The sequence below is a fragment of the Bos grunniens genome, chromosome 16 (genome assembly GCF_055505025.1).
Source record: "Bos grunniens cultivar Pamir isolate PY7600 chromosome 16, Bosgru_T2T1.0, whole genome shotgun sequence".
Taxonomy (NCBI): domain Eukaryota; kingdom Metazoa; phylum Chordata; class Mammalia; order Artiodactyla; family Bovidae; genus Bos; species Bos grunniens.
The window spans coordinates 76,672,085-76,688,915 of NC_141180.1; the positions used below are offsets into that span (position 1 = coordinate 76,672,085).

At 36.6% G+C, this 16,831-nt stretch overlaps 1 pseudogene across 1 annotated transcript in view; it reads left to right on the forward strand.

Moving 5' to 3' along the window:
* Positions 1 to 11,517: 11,517 nt before the first annotated feature.
* LOC147357046 (complement factor H-like) overlaps positions 11,518 to 16,831 on the forward strand; it is a 251,450-nt pseudogene continuing 246,136 nt past the window's right edge. Inside the window, exon 1 of the transcript XR_015142900.1 lies at positions 11,518 to 11,556. The product of XR_015142900.1 is annotated as a complement factor H-like (transcript). The remainder of the gene's footprint in view (positions 11,557 to 16,831) is intronic.

Consider the following 16,831-nt stretch of genomic DNA (forward strand, 5'->3'; position numbering starts at 1 on the left):
TAGCCTCCATCATTAGAAGATTTCCAAAAGTCACTGTGTTAATATAGCAAAAGACATATAGGAAATTCCAAGAGTTTCTAGAGTTCTGTGCCCCAAAAGGGGACAAAGACCAACTATATCTTTTTTATTGAAAATCATATTCCAAACCTTAACATTGTTGGAAATTTGTTGGGATGGTAGCATATTGGCACTGTATCGTATCAATGGCTATAAAATGATTGAACAAAAAAAATTTTTCTATTTATCTTTGCAAGAACTTGATTTCTCGTATTTCTTTTTTTAACCACATATTAGTGTTAGGTTGTGTTGATTATAATTTTGTCTGCATTTGTTAAGATGTACAATCACTAATAACACTCTTTTTATAGGCTTACAATTTCTTATTCTGCCAAAGTACAAGGTTTAGGTCGTAGTATAAGGTCTTTTCACCAGAAAAATGGATATTTCCCTTTCCTGGAAGTGGAAAGTAACTATCTGTTATCTTAAGCCTCTTATGTCATTGAACTGTCAGGCACAGAGATTGATAGGAACACAGGCTGGGGACACTGAACTCAGCCACCAAACGGTCATTGTCTATTGCTACATAATGTGGACAGGAAACTAGATTTGGATAAGGATATTCTCTGAGGCTTCTCCTTTGCACTTTCCCATGTTCCTATAAAGGTTAATAGAAGACAGCAGGAACTGATTAAGTGTGAGATCCCTCTAGATTCTGACCACTTGGAAATGAAGTTTAGGTTAACGTCACAAGGAAAGGGATATGGACTTTTTCATTGCTGGCTGAAGACAAGGCAGACATATTATCAGGTGTAGAAAAACGAATTTATATTTTCAACAGAGTCTACTTTCGAATCTGATTTGAGGATTGCTTCACCGTGCTTTCTAGTTTGATTCTCATAAATACACTTGTAAATTTTTAACTACATTTTCCTCTTTGCCCTTATGGTTTTAAAGAAAAATCATTCCCTTTTTCAAAATACAAGACACCTGTGTGGAGTTGTGACTAGATTAAAGAAGGTAGTAATGTCACCAAATATAAATATGGTGACTCTTGGAAGTTTTAACTTCAGTCTGTAGAACAAGAACAAAGGAATATTCATTTTAGGAGACAGATTTAATATTGTTGTGTAGAAGCATCATTGTTGTTATTGTGGTGGACAATGGTGAACTACACTGATTATGTACTGGTGTTGCCAAGTACTGTATCCACCTTCTACACACTGCTATGCCATCTTAGAGGTTAGCGCTTATAAACTATGTTTAACACTTTTTTGGTTTGTAGGTTTTCCCTTTTTGCCCATAGAAATTAGAGTGGGAAATCAGAAACAAGAAGATTTCTCCAGCTCTACTAGTGAGACAGTTGCCCACTGTAGTTAGAGACAGAGATCTGGTGAGAGATCTCCATGTGGAGATCTGGAGATCCACAGGGAAAATCCTGTTTGATTCCTGCTAGCCTGTTCCTCTTCTTCTCTAGACCCAGAACTAACTGCAAAACCGTATCTCTAACAACAAAGGTGTGGTTGCAAGCTGAAGGTACATCCAGGAGGAGTAGAACCTCGTGTTTCTAAATCGAGCAGTTTCCCCAACCTGGTAAGTTTATATTGTGAATTTGGACTTTTTGCATTGAGCAATGTCCTTTGTTCCTCTGTGTGCTTGGTCGTGAGCTTATTTGCTCAGTCCCCTCAGACTCCTTGCAACCTCATGGACAGTAGCCCGCCAGGCTCCTCTGTCCATGGAATTCTTCAGGCAAGAGTACTGCAGTGGATTGCCATGCCCTCCTCCAGGGGATCTTCCCAAGCCAGGGATCCAACCTGTATTTCCTGTGTCTCCTTCATTGCAGCCAGATTCTTTACCTGCTGAGCCATTTGTTCCTTTCAGTTCAGTTCAGTTCAATCGCTCAGGCCTCCCTGTCCATCACCCACACCCGAAGTTCACTCAAACTCATGTCCATCGAGTCAGTGATACCATCCAGCCATCTCATCCTCTGTCGTCCACTTCTCCTCCTGCCCCCAATACCTCCCAGCATCAGAGTCTTTTCCAATGAGTCAACTCTTTGCATGAGGTGGCCAAAGTATTGGAGTTTCAGCTTCAGCATCAGTCCTTCTAATGAACATCCAGGACTGATCTTTAGAATGGACTGGTTGGATCTCCTTGCAGTCCAAGGGACTCTCAGGAATCTTCTCCAACATCACAGTTCAATAGCATCAATTCTTAGGCGCTCAGCTTTCTTCACAGTCCAACTCTCACATCCATACATGACCGCTGGAAAAACCATACCCTTGACTAAATGGACCTTTGTTGGCAAAGTAATATCTCTGATTTTCTATATGCAATCTAGGTTGGTCATAACTTTCCTCCCAAGGAATAAGTGTCTTTTAGTTTCATGGCTGCAATCACCATCTGCAGTGATTTTGGAGCCCAAAAAATTCTTGTTAAATCTAAATTCTAACTTACCTCATAATACTCTGTCTCTTTCTCCATGTCTCTCCCTGTCTCTTTCTCCCCCAAGCCTGGCCAATTGCAGTGCATAAATCTGGTTTAGCTTCCTAGGTCACTCTGATTAGGTGCACTCCTTGTATATGGAGAGAATGAGGTTATGTCAGTTGAAGGACCCTTTCTTTAATAGAGAGTTTCACACTGTACATGTTTATAGATATGACTCACGTTTGGTGGAAACTTTGCTATAGCATCTTACGTTGAAATATATACACTCCTCTTTCCTTTTGTGCTTTTACATTTACTTTGTTATATGAGAAAGTTTTGTGTCTTTTTTATATGTCTAAACCTGTGTAGTGCATTTCATAAAACACCATTCCTGTTTTCATTATATTCAACTATTTGACATCTTACTGCCAGGTGTAAGTGGGATGTTTGTACACTCACCTACTTCTCAGTGGTCAGTGTTTATATTCCCTTCATCTCTTCCTTCTCCTTCCATGATTTGGTTACATTTTTTTCTGATTTGCAGAAAATTTAATTCTTACAAATATAAGTCTATCCATGCCCCAGTTCTTATTTCAGTCTCAGCTCTGGAAAAAAATATACAAAATGTTTAAGATCATGATATTGCCTATTTCCCACATCATCTTTTGAAATATATATTAAAACAAAAAGACTCTCAGAATCTTCAAGGCCCCTTCCTACCTTGCCCACAAAATAATTTTTTAAAAAACCTTCTTCAGAGACTGAACAGTGCATCTGGTGGAATAAGCTTCATTTTGTTGTTCAGTCACTTGTGTCCCACTATTTGCAACCCCTTGGACAGCACCTCACCAGGCTTTCTTGTCTCTCACTATCTCTAGGAGACTGCTCAAACTCATACCCATTGGGTCAATGATGCCATCCAACCATCTCATCCTCTGTCAACCCCTTCTCTTCCTGCCCTCAGTCTTTCCCAACACCAGGATCTTTTCCAATGAGTTAGCTCTTCACATCAGGTGGCCAAAGTATTGGAGTTTCAGCTTCAGCATCAGTCCTTACAATGAATATACAGGGTGCATTTCCTTTAGGATATACTGGTTTCATTTCATTGCTCTCCCAGGGACTCTTAGGAAAACATACTGTTTGAAAGCATCAATTCTTTAGCACACAGGATCCTTTATGATCCAACTTTCACATCCATCTGTACATGATTACTGGAAAAACCATAGCTTGACTATACAGGCATTTTTTTTGGCAAAGTGATGCTTTTTAAAATGCTATCTACATTTGTCATAGCTTTTCTTTCAAGGAACAGGCTTTTTTTTTTTTTTTTTTTTTTTTAAATTTTGAGGCTGCAATAACTCTTGTCAGTGATTTGGGAGTCCTCAAAAATGAAGTCTGTCTCTATTTCCGTTGTTTCGCCCTCTATTTCCCATGAAGTGATGGGACTGGATGCCATAATCTTAACTTTTCATGTTGAATTTTAAGCCATCCTTTTCACTCTACTCTTTCACCTTCATCAAGAGATTCTTTAGTTCGTCTTTCTTCTCTGCAAAGAGCTGGTGTCATCTGCTCATCTGAGGTTGTTAATATTTATCCAGCAATCTTGATTTCAGCTTGTGAGTCATCCATCCCAGCATTTCACATGATGTATTCTGCATAAAGTTAAATAACAGGGTGACAATATACAGCTGTAGTACTCCTATCCCAAATTGCAACTGCTCATTATTCCCTGTCTGGTTCTAAGTATTGCTTCTTGACCTGCGTACAGGTATCCGAGGTGGTGTGGAATGCCCATCTCCTGAATTTTCCAGTTTGTTGTGATCCACAAAGTCAAAGGCTTTAGTGTAGTCAGTGAAGCAGACATATATGTTTTTCTGGAATTCCCTTGCTTTATCTATGATCTAACAGATGCTGGCAATTTGATCTCTTGTTCTTCTGCCTTTTCTAAATCGAGCTTAGAGATCTGGAAATTTCAGTTCAGTTCACATACTGTTGAAGCTTAGCTTGAAAGATTTTGAGCATTATATTGCCAATATGTGAAATGAACGTAATTATGTGATAGTTTGAACGTTCTATGGCATTGTCCTTCTTTGAGGCTAGAAAGAAAACTGAACTTTTCCAGTCCTGGGGCCTCTGCTGAGTTTTCCAAATTAGCTGGCATATTGAGTGCAACACTTTACTGGCATTATCTTTTAGGATTTGAAATAGCACAGCTGGAACTCCATCACCTCCACTAGCTTTGTTTGCAGTAATGCTTCCTAAGGCCCACTTGACTTCACACTCCAGGATTTCTCGCTCTAGGTGAGCTATCACACCATCATGGTTATCCGGGTCATTAAGACCTTTTTTTTGTACAGATTTTCTATGTATTCCTGCCACTTCTTCTTAATATCTTCTGTTTCCGTTAGATCCAACTGTTTCTATCCTTCGGTGCCCATCTTTGCATGAAATATTCCTTATGTATTTGTAATTTTCTTGTAAAGATCTTTAGTCTTTACCATTCTATTGCTTTCCTCTATTTCTTTGCATTGTTCACTTAAGGATGCTTTCTTATCTCTTCTTTCTATTCTTTTGAACTCTTCATTCAGGTGGAATAAGGTAGAATTCCATATTTAAGGTGCCCCTTACATGCACAGAGGCCGTTCCCTGATGGCTCGACGTTTAAAGAATCTTCCTGCAGTGCAGGAGACACAGGAAACATTAGTCTGATTCCTGAGTTGTGAAGATTCTGTGGAGGAGGAAATGGAAAGCCTCACCCTTATTCTTGCCTGGAAAATCTCATGGACAGAGGAGACTTGTGGGCTAAAATCCAAAGGATGGCAAAAGTCAGACACGACTGGGTGACTAAGCATGTAGCTATAGCCACGGAATGTGTGCATCTGTATATTAATAGTGTCCTATGAGTTCTTGCACATTTAAAAGTATTTTCTGTAGTTTAATAGTTGGCTGTCTGGTTGTATGGATATAAAACTCTTGGTTTTCATTTTGTTTTCTTAACTTTTATGAAAATGCTCTTCTATTATTGCCTTGTTCTTTTAGTTTCTTTAGAGAATTCTAAAGTCCTTCCATTTCCCCCTTCCTTTTAATCACCTAGAGCTCTGAGGAACTTCCCATTACCTTTACAGAGAAGACATTTTTAACTTGTCTATTCTAAATATGCAATATGATGAGTCTCATAAAATATATATAGTTATGTCTTGGTTTAGTTGACAGGCTGTGTCCAACTCTTGCAATCCCATGGACTGTAGCCTGCCTAGCTCCTCTGTCCATGGTATTTCCCAGGCTAGAATACTGGAGCAGGTTTCCATTTCCTACCCAATACATCTATACAACTACTCTATAATCAAGATGTAGAATATTTTCATCATTCAAATATTCCATCATGCCTTTTGAAGTCTCTTCATATTCCATAACTACACTATTTCTCTTTGGAGTGGAGGTTTGGGTTCAATGAGAAATGAACTTTTGAAGAAAAACAGTAACTTTTAACTTTACATTTTATTCTGAAAATGGTAATTTTTAAAGCAAAGTTAAACTTATAAATAGCTAAACACTGAAAGTTAATCTTAATCTGATGGATAATTTTTTTATCTTTATGATTTTTTAATCTTTATCTGATGGATAATTACACATGTATGCCTGTGTAACTATTATCCAGGACTAAATTGAGCAAATGTCCAGCACATCATCACGTTTCCTTGTGTCTCTTCCCATTCTGTACCACACCTTACCTCGTAGGCATTACCTTCATGATGAGGTTTTCCACCTCGTGAAATGCCTACAAATGAAATTATAAGATATGTATTTAATGAGTGTGTTCAATTTTTTCCATTTACAAGAGCCGTGAGATTATCCCAAACTTTATAGCAGTACTTCATTTTGTTTTCTAAATTAGTGAATATTAATCCATTGTAAGAAAATGCTACAAATGTTTTATCCATTCTCTGAATGTTCATGGGAACCATGTGCATTTTTGCCATTTATGAATAAAGCTGCAATGAACAATTCTGTACGTGTCTTTTTAAGGGGATGCACTCCAGATCCTCTGGTGAGGGAGAGGTTAAGGGGAGAAACTTCCAGGTGCAAAATAGATGAGTCATACACATGAAATATTCAGTGTGGAGAATATAGTCAATAATTACGTAATTTTTAAAATCTTGCTAGATTGTAACTAGACTTACTGTGGCAATTATTTTGAAATGGACAGAAACATGGAATCACTGCACTGTGTAACAGAAAGTAACACAATGTTGTAGGCCAACTGTACTTAAAAGAACAAATAAATACTTTGAAAAAGAGGTCTCATTTGTTGTTACCATAGGCTAGGGCTGGAGATAGGGGAACTGGATGAAGCCAGTCAAAAGGTACCAACTTCCTGCTGTGAGATAGATTAGTACTAAGGATGTAGTGTACAGCATGGTTAATATGACTAATTCTGCTGTATCTGAAGTATGAAAGTTAAGAGGATGTTAAGTCCTGAGTTATCACAAATTCTTTTTTTCTTTAATGTTATATCTATATGAGATGATGGATATTCACAAACCTTATTGCTGTAATCATTTCAGGATATATGTAAATGACATCATTAGGCCATACCTTAAACTTATGCAGTGCTTTATGTCAATTATATGTTAACAAAATTGGAAAAATTGATAATTATAAAACCCACACATAAATAACATGTAAATGAAGGGATTGTGCTATAATTGATATGATTGGTTTTAAGTGCTACTATACTTTTTTTTTTTGATCTATTCACTTTCCTAAGTCCATGAAAATATGGATGACCCAAATGGCTGGGAAAAACCTCACCTACTCTCTTGAAATATATTATTGAAAGTTAGTATCTGATATATGGCTTTGGAGGCAGTCCATATTAGCCACAGAAAGTTGTGCACATAGATATCAGGAGATGAATACAATAACTTTTTGTGAAACTACCAACAGAAACAAGTTAGGGACATTTCAAAACTTTGAACTTTGATATTTACTAAATGGTACTAATTAACTAGCTTCATTGTAATGCATAAATTCAGTGACACTAGGTAACTGCAAAAGAAGCAGATTTTTGAACCCTAAACAGTGCAACTCGAGTATTTGTGTGAATGTACCATTGGGAAAATCTAACATGTTGTTGTTAATCAATGTCCTTCTCACCTTGTGGTTTTACACTGCTCATGGACAGGGTAAGTTGAAACAGATGTGAACACTCAGCCTTCCTCCTAAATATAACTATCTACTTTCCTTTGTGTGTATTTCTAATTGAATCAACTGGTTGAAATAGTCTGCACTGTCAGATAACCATAAGAATACCTTAATGGAAAAATGATCAGATATTCACCTAAAAGGGGAAAACTAAATGAATACTTTTCTATGTCAGCTGAGTTCCACAGTGCAAAAAGGTACTCTGTGTAGATTATGGGGTCATGTGAATATGCTCATGGAAATGTGGATAGAAAATGTGTCACAGACAATTATATTATAATTCCAGAATATTTAGGAGAGTCTTACTTGTAATATGAGGAAACTTTGGAGAACAATGGTTATTTTTATAATTTTACAGGTTCAAATATATTTTTTCCAGGTTCAAATCTCATTTTAAATATGTTCAGTTTACTGTATTGCAATTATAGTTTAATAAATCTATTAAAGGTCATTAACATCACTGTTAGTTTTAAAAGACCAGCTTAGGTACAAGATATATTTTCCTTTTACAAAATGTGGAATACAGTCTTAATTTCCAGTGTAGTGCCAACACATTAAGAATTATTTTCAGAGAGAAATGTAAATGTTGACAACCTTAAAAAAATCTTGTCACTTTTATTTTTAAACTTATAACTTCTTTTCATTAGTTATCTATTACATGTCAGGCTCGATCTCCCAATTCATTCCTCTACTCTCGGGCCCCCTTGTATCCATACATCCATTCTCTATGCCTGTATCTCTATGTTTGCTTTGCAAATAAGTTCATCTGTAGCATTTTTCTAGATTCCATATATAAGCAATATTATACAATATTTATTTTTCTGTTTCTGACTTTCTGCACTCTATATAACAGTCTCTAGGTCTTTCCACATCTCTGCAAATTGCACAATTTCATCAATTTTAATGGTTGAGTAATATTTCATTGTATATATGTGCCACTTTTTCTGCATCTATTCTGTTGATGGACATTTAGGTTGATTCCATGTTCTGGTTGTTGTGAATAAAATAGATAACTAATGAGAACTTATGGTGTATCATAGGCAGCTCCACTCAATGCTCTCTGGTGACCTAAATGGGAAGGAAATCCAAAAAAAAGGGATATATATATATATATATATATATATATATTCATATAACTGATTCATTTTGATGTAGAGCAGAAGCTAACCCAACATTATAAAGCAACTCCAATAAAAATTAAAGAAAAACAAAAATTAAATTGTATATATTGGCAAAACCAATACAATATTGTAAAGTTAAAAAATAAAATAAAAAAATAAACAGCCAAAAATGCAAAAAAATTAAATTATATAAATGTATTAATATAAGTAATTAAATTATATTAAAAACAAAGATTTTACTCCAAAATATAAAACATATATGTTCTTCATTACAATGTTTTTGTCTTTCATTTTCTTTAATAATCTATTTGTCTTCAAGTTTTTGTAAATGAAAACTCTAATGAGTTTTATGATACCTCGTGAAATTCAAGGTGTGAATAGAATATGCATCACTCTGCATTATTCGTCTCATAATTTGTTGCATGTTACTTTAGTCCATTAGGCAATTTTCTTCATCAACAACATTTACAGCACAATAAAGCTCCCTGTCCAGTCATTAGTGTTACAATTAAGAGCAGCTCAGGCCCCAGATCACTTAAAAGAAAGGCTGCATCTTCATTATTCTTGCTGAGGAGCAGGCAGACATACATTGTTTCTCCTGATTCTCAGGTATATGAATAATGGTTTATTAATCAACTAGAATAAGACTACAGACATATTTCCAAACAAGAGAAGAAAGATTATACAATACGAAAGAGAAATGTGAAACTGAGAAATCTTCACCAGATATTCCAGTGCAACACTTGTCTTCTCATTAACAGCTGAACTCTTTCCAAAAGTGGTCTTAAAGCTAAATGTTTGAATATTTGAGCAAAGTTTTTTTTCATAATTTATGGATGCACTTATGAAATTTTTAGCATGCAAAATAATTGTAATATCAGATTCAAGCCATTAAGTAAAACTCACATCACTTAACACCTATTGTTGTAGATGCACGCATGCCTGCATGCTAAGTTGCTTCAGTCATGTCTGATTCTTTGCCTCCCCATCTACTGTAGGCCACCAGGCTTCTCTGTCCATGGGATTTTACAGGCAAGAATACTGGAGTGGGTTGCCATGCCCTCCTCCAGGGGATCATCCAAACACAAGGATCAAACCTGCCTGTACTATGTCTCCTGCATTGGCAGGCGGGTTCCTTCTTTACCACTAGCACCAACTGGGATGTCCATTGTGTTAGATACATAATCCTAATTAACAAATTTTCCAGAGAACATATTGGCCTAAGACAATGCACCTCCATATTCTTAGAGCTCCTGTGAGTCAGGAATAAGGAAAAGGCTTCGTTGGCTACTTATGCGTCACTCTGTTTAGGGGGCAACTGGGTAATGACCTGGGCTGCTGTCGCCTGGACGCTCAGCTTGGCTGGAAGATTTGCTTGCAAGTTGGCCCACTCCTCTGGCTTTTGGGGGAGGCTTCAGCACCTGACCATTGGGCTTCACCACATCTTGCTTGAGAGACAGCTAGCTTTCCTCAGAGCCAGTGACCCCAGACAGAAAGGAGGAAGCCTCCACAGAAAGCATAATTTCTTTTTTAATTTCTTTTAAAATGAAGGTGTTAGCAGTATTAAACAGATTTCAATCCACATAAGAATTATACTAAAGATATTTAATCTTGTTTAAGATAGATTTATGAAAATGGTGCTGCGTGCTTAGTCCCTCAATCATGTCCAACTCTTTGCGACCCTTTGGATTCTAGCCCTCCAGGCTCCTCTGCCCATGGAATTCTCCAGGCAAGATTACTGGAGTGGGTTGCCACTTCCTTCTGCAAGGGAATATGAGTGACCCAGGGATCAAACTTACAGCTCCCTTGTCTTCTGCATTACAGGTAGATTCTTTACCCACTGAGCCATAGGGGAAGCCTATGAAAATGGCAGATCAACCCAAATGTATTTATATCACAGCAAAGTTATCCCACAAGGGACCTTGTAAAGTTCTGGTAGACAAGATGAGGAAATTGGCCAGTTAAATAGCTTATCAGATATTCATAATTTCATTAAATAAGCTGATTATCAGATGCAGGATTTTGTTCTCAGGCCTGCTCCATTGATGTTTTGTATCAACAACCAGTTTAATGGAGCAGAGGAGATGTGCCTGGAATGATACTGAGGTACTGAAAGTGAACCCGCATTAGGACAGGTTCATCACTCAGAAAGATGCCCATGTGTGAGGTTGGACTCAATAACGGGATATTTAGCTGTGATAATTATAAGATGCTGGGCCTGGATCATAGGAATAAGCAGCACAACTACAGAAAGACTAGAAACACTTTTAAAATTTAGTGAATACTTTTCATCAATTTTGAGATCAATTTGAGCCAACACTATGATGGACAGCCAAGCCTGCTCATGAGACCAGAACTTGTATTGGTAGAAGTGTAAGAGGAGAATGAGGTTGTTCTGAGTCCTGACACAGTCAGTGCCACTCTGACCATAGTGGGCTATTGTATGTGCTTCAATAAATGATCTGGTGAGAGAGACAAATACAGATTCACATGTGACCAAATAAAAGAAAGGAGGAAAATAGCTCAGGCCAGTGATAGTAATGATATTTATTATTAATTATGCCCTCTTTGTTTACCTTTTGTAAGTGAGTCTCAGTGGATTATTTTACTGTATTCATGTCCTATGAACAATCAAAAGGAGGTGAATAAATGTATGAGATCTGAACTCAGATAATCAGGACTCAAATCTCTCCACAATGTAATAACAAAGTTAGTTGAGTCCTTTTCACTTGACTCCTGCAAATACGGACACTCAAGCTTACCCAACATGGTATTATTGTTAAATACACATATCTTGACATACATGGTGAAATTTGTAAAATTCAAGGATGAAGAGAAATTATTCTAATCTCCATAAAGTAATGGGAATAAACCTAGACTGTTACTTAAGAGGAATCAAACTAAATAAGCATTTCACACTGAAAAAATGTAGAGAAGCTTCAAAAAAGTGTGGGAAATCTATTAGTGATGATAGATGCAGACTATAGGCCATGAGATTGTATAAAGACAAGTCTTTGTTAAAAGGATTAAGATATGCAAAGATTCAAAGTTTATAATTCACTTAGTAAGCATATATGTGAAAATTACTCAAAATATAGTAAAATAAATTGTAATTATGTTATACCTCATTTAAAATATTTGTAAGAAATCCTGGAAAATACATCATTCTCCAATTAAAATTAGACACAAGCATTCAAGGGTTTCCCTTAATCTTAACCATTTGGAAATTAAGAATTATTGATTGTTCATTTCTCCGATTAGACAAGCAAGGAAAAAGATGCCTAATATCTAGTTTGAGTGATAAATGATAATGTTACTTTCCTGTGTGATTAGATCCATGAAAATTATTGTGGTTTAAGGGTTTTTCCAGTAGTCATGTATGGATGTGAGAGTTGGACTGTGAAGAAAGCTGAGCTCCAAAGAATTGATGCTTTTGAACTGTGGTGTTGGAGAAGACTCTTGAGAGTCCCTTGGACTGCAAGGAGATCCCACCAGTCCATTCTAAAGGAGATCAGTTTTCGGTGTTCTTTGGAAGGAATGATGCTAAAGCTGAAACTCCAGTACTTTGGCCACCTCATGGGAAGAGTTGACTCATTGGAAAAGATTCTGATGCTGGGAGGGATTGGGGGCATGAGGGAAGGGGATGACAGAGGAGGAGATGGCTGGATGGCATCACTGACTCGATATATATAGAGAGTCTCGATGGATATGAGTTTTAGTGAACTCTGGGAGTTGGTGATGGACAGGGAGGCCTGGTGTGCTGCAATTCATGGGGTCGCAAAGAGTCGAGATACTGAACTGAACTGAGATACTGAACTGAACTGAACCGAACTGATAAATATCTCGTTTCCAATAAACAGAAAATTAATAATGAATGTTAATTGGCAAAAAAACAAAAACAAAAAAATGGTTTTCTTTCTACATTGACTTGGTGTGAGAAGAAGTGTCAGGATTTTGGTTTCTGATGAGAATGGAAAAGAAAGAAAAAGAAGTCAGTTGAGCCACAAGATAAAATCTGTATTTTCATCTCTTGACTAAGATGCTAATTTAGTCAACCACTGTTAGCACTTCTGCACTTAAGGAGAATTCATTTAATAAGTCTCTATAGTTTTCTACCAAGAGAATCCACATACAAATTTTATCTGATATGACTCACAAGACATAATTTGGCCTTCAATATCAAGACCTCTTTTCATACATCAATCATCTGAATTTTCCTTTTTTTCTGTTTTTCTTTTATTTATTTTATTATTATTATTATTTGGAAAATAATAAGGTGGGTGGATTCTACTCAGTGAGAGAGGATTTTATGAGCTGAAGCTATGAGGCAAAGGAAAGATGATCTAGGATATTTCAAGGCATATTAACACTTGGATTGATTTTATGATTGTTGAAAAGTCATAGGGAATTTTAAGAAAAGGAATGATATCATTTTATTTGGATTTTTGAAGGCTGTTTGTACTTTTTTAGTATGCTGTGCTTATGATGGACAAGAGAAGACTCAAGAAGCCACACAGGGTGAAAAAGTGTGATTAGATAAATTCTTGGCTGAAGTGATGTAGAGCAGAGGATAGATTTGCGATATATTTTCCTGGTAGTGAACACAGGTAACATTACTAAATGTTGGTTGTCAGGAAGAGCAAATGGTGAAGGGACTCATGTTTAGTAAACCATTTTCTCATAACAAGCAAAATGGAAGTGACTTTGTAGGTGGTATGATGCAAAACATGTCTAAAAGGAAGAATGAGAATCTTTAGATGAATTGAGGCAGGGAAACGCAAACCAGTCAGATGGAGAGGAAGGGGCAGTGGCTTTGAGGCCTCTTTGAGCATGAAGTCCCTTGTTCCCATGGTTTTCAGGGGCCATAACATAGGATGCAGGCAAAGAAGAAGTCAGTGATGGAGTGAATATGGGCAGTCCAAAGTTCTGAGGGGTGGCACACACCATGCTGAAGGTTTAGGCTTTTATGAAGACTAGTTTGGGAATCAGTGCAGCATTTTAAGTGGAATAGTGAAGTGACAGGAAAAATATCATTAAGTTGCACACAGGAAAGAAATGACTGAGATCAAGGGAGAATAGAATCTGGGAATTTAGTCGCTGTTGCTGGAATCCCAGTGGAAATTGTTTGAGAGAAGACAGTGTGAAAGATGATGGCCAGCTTTTGTTTGTTTGTTTGTTTTTGACAAAACTTGAAGGGATGGCAATCACAAGAGCTGGTCAGTTGCTTTTTGGAGATGCAATACAACGAGTTAAATTAATTTCTTTGATAAAGTATTTTGTTAATAATTACTCTATTATCAAGAAATAAATATATATAATTTTTACAGATCATTCACTGAAATTATGTATCAAATTTGCCCTAATTTTTAAAAAATATGGTATTTTAATTACATAGCAGAACTACATGAGTTCATGCAAGTTGAATGTAATATCTGTGATACAATTCCTTCATATTTAAAAAAAATTCCGTAGTTATTTCTATGTAAATTATTTCCATGAGAATGTTTTCCCTCAAAAAACACATATATTCTTCTTGAATATATTGGTTTTTACTTTCCCAATATATGCAAGTGTTAGAACACTTATTTGGAGAAGGAAATGGCAACCCACTCCAGTGTTCTTGCCTGGAGAATCCCAGGGAAGGCGGAGCCTGGTGGGCTGCCGTCTATGGGGATGCAGAGAGTCGGACACCGCTGAAGCACCTTGGCAGCAGCAGAATACTCATTAAGTGCCTCAGCAGTACAACTGGAAACATTATTTGGTATAAGAATATTGAATGATATGAGAAAAGTTCATTATGTATTGCTAATTATTATTTTTTTAAAGCAAGGTTAAATGATTTGGAATTGAGATCACATATTTTTGCTACTTTTATGTTTGAAAATTTTTATAAAAAGCTTTTAAAAAATGATATATGTAGAAGAGGCCTATGCACTGTCATATGGAGTGAAGTAAGTCAGAAAGAAAATCAACTATTGTGTATTAACACATATATGTAGAATCTGAAAAAATTGGTAGAGATGATCTTATTTACAAAGGTGAAACAGAGACACAGATGTAGAGAACAAACGTATGGATACCAAGGGGGAAGGGGGAGTGGGATGAATTGTAAGCCTGGGATTGACATATATAGAGATATTATTGATACTATGTATAAAATAGAAAATCAATGAGAACCTACTGTATAGCGCAGGGAACTCAGTGCTCTGTGGAGACACAAACGGAAAGGAAATCCAAAAAGAAGGGATATGTGTATACATATAGTTCATTAACTGTGCTGTACAGTAGAAACTAACACAGCACTGTTAAGCAAATAAACACCAATAAAAATTAAGAAAAATAAAAATAAAAACCAAGCCTAGAAAAAGTTGAAAAAAAAAGAAAGGCATTAAGTACATGATGTTTTCTAGCTTTCTACAAATGAAGGACAGGAGGCAACATAAATATTTAGTAATACCAAATGGGTAAACATCCTTTTGATGTAATTTCCCACAGCTCTAGAAATTGATGTTCAGATTCATTCAAAATACTATAATATATAAAATGCTTAAGTTACAACAAGCATCTTCTTTATATAACATTAATCTAAAATAAAGCAAAATATATGGAAAACCAGGATATATATGAATAGGCTGTTTTACATAAATCACAATGAAACTACTTCAGTATTCAGTTTTATATATATAGCTGATGAAGTTACTAGACATTATTTATTTCAAGAAGACTAATTTATCCCCCAACTAAATAAATCAGCAACAAGATTTAAATGAGAATTTAAATTCACTGTGGCTCAGATCATGAACTCCTTATTGCCAAATTCAGACTTAAATTGAAGAAAGTAGGGAAAACCACTAGACCATTAAGGTATGACTGAAATCAAATCCCTTATGATTATACAGTGGAAGTGAGAAATAGATTTAAGGGACTAGATCTGATAGAGTGCCTGATGAACTATGGACTGAGTTTCATGACATTGTACAGGAGACAGGGATCAGGACCATCCCCATGGAAAAGAAATTCAAAAAAGCAAAATGGCTGTTTGGGGAGGCCTTAGAAATAACCGTGGAAAGAAGAGAAGCGAAAAGCAAAGGAGAAAAGGAAAGATAAAGCATCTGAATGCAGAGTTCCAAAGAAGAGCAAGGAGAGATAAGAAAGCCTTCCTCAGTGATCAATGCAAAGAAATAGAGGAAAACAACAGAATGGGAAAGACTGGCGATCTCTTCAAGAAAATTAGAGATACCAAGGGAACATTTCAGGCAAAATGGCCTTGATAAAGGACAGAAGTGGTATGGACCTAACAGAAGTGGAAAGAAGAGGTGGCAAGAACACACAGAAAAACTATACAAAAAAGATCTTCACGACCAAGATAATCATGATGGTGTGATCACTCACCTAGAGCCAGACACCCTGGAATGTGAAGTCAAGTGGGCCTTAGAAAGCATCACTATGAACAAAGCTAGTGGAGGTGAAGGAATTCCAGTTGAGCTATTTTAAATCCTGAAAGATGATGCTGTGAAAGTGCTGCACTCACTATGCCAGCAAATATGGAAAACTCAGCAGTGGCCACAGGACTGGAAAAGATGTTTTCATTCTAATCCCAAAGAAAGGCAATGCCAAAGAATGCTCAAACTACCACACAATTGCACTCATCTCACATGCTAGTAAAGTAAGGCTCAAAACTCTCCAAGCCAGGCTTCAGCAATATGTGAACTGTGAACTTCCAGATGTTCAAGCTGGTTTTAGAAAAGGCAGAGGAACCAGAGATCAAATTGCCAACCTCCGCTGGATCATGGAAAAAGCAAGAGAGTTCCAGAAAAACATCTATTTCTGCTTTATTGACTATGCCAAAGCCTTTGACTGTGTGGATCACAATAAACTGTGGAAAATTCTGAAAGAGATGGGAATACCAGACCACCTGACCTGCCTCTTGAGAAACCTATGCAGGTCAGGAAGCAACAGTTAGAACTGGACATGGAACAACAGACTGGTTCCAAATAGGAAAAGGAGTACGTCAAGGCAGTATATTGTCACCCTGCTTATTTAACTTATATGCAGAGTACATCATGAGAAACGCTGGGCTG